At 43.0% G+C, this 270-nt stretch overlaps 1 protein-coding gene across 1 annotated transcript in view; it reads left to right on the top strand.

Annotated features, from left to right (window-relative positions):
* Nucleotides 1-53, top strand: part of LOC143301430 (uncharacterized) — a 14,299-nt gene extending 14,246 nt beyond the window's left edge. Inside the window, exon 6 of the mRNA XM_076615719.1 lies at nt 1-53. This exon is cut by the window's left edge and continues 955 nt beyond it. The gene's annotated coding sequence lies outside the window, so the exon portion shown is untranslated.
* The last annotated feature ends 217 nt before the right edge of the window (nt 54-270 follow it).

Here is a 270-nt window from a genome sequence, read left to right on the forward strand (position 1 = left end):
TTGGACAGTCCAGTAACAGGTTGTGTACTGAGAATGCCAGACCATCTACAGGTAACGTTTGTTGTTGTTTTTGTTTTTTTTTTGGGGGGGTGGAGGGGGGGGAGAGAGACGGGGGTTTGATTTTGTATTCCAAACGTTTAGTCATAGCTATTTGTTCTTCATGCATCAGATCCCTGAAGACTACAGTTTCGAACAACTTTGACCTTAATTGAGGGCTTTTGTCAATACAGCGTTAGACTCAATTCTAGCCATTTATCAGCTGGTGCATCG

Source organism: Babylonia areolata, chromosome 27 (genome assembly GCF_041734735.1).
Source record: "Babylonia areolata isolate BAREFJ2019XMU chromosome 27, ASM4173473v1, whole genome shotgun sequence".
Taxonomy (NCBI): Eukaryota; Metazoa; Mollusca; class Gastropoda; order Neogastropoda; family Buccinidae; genus Babylonia; species Babylonia areolata.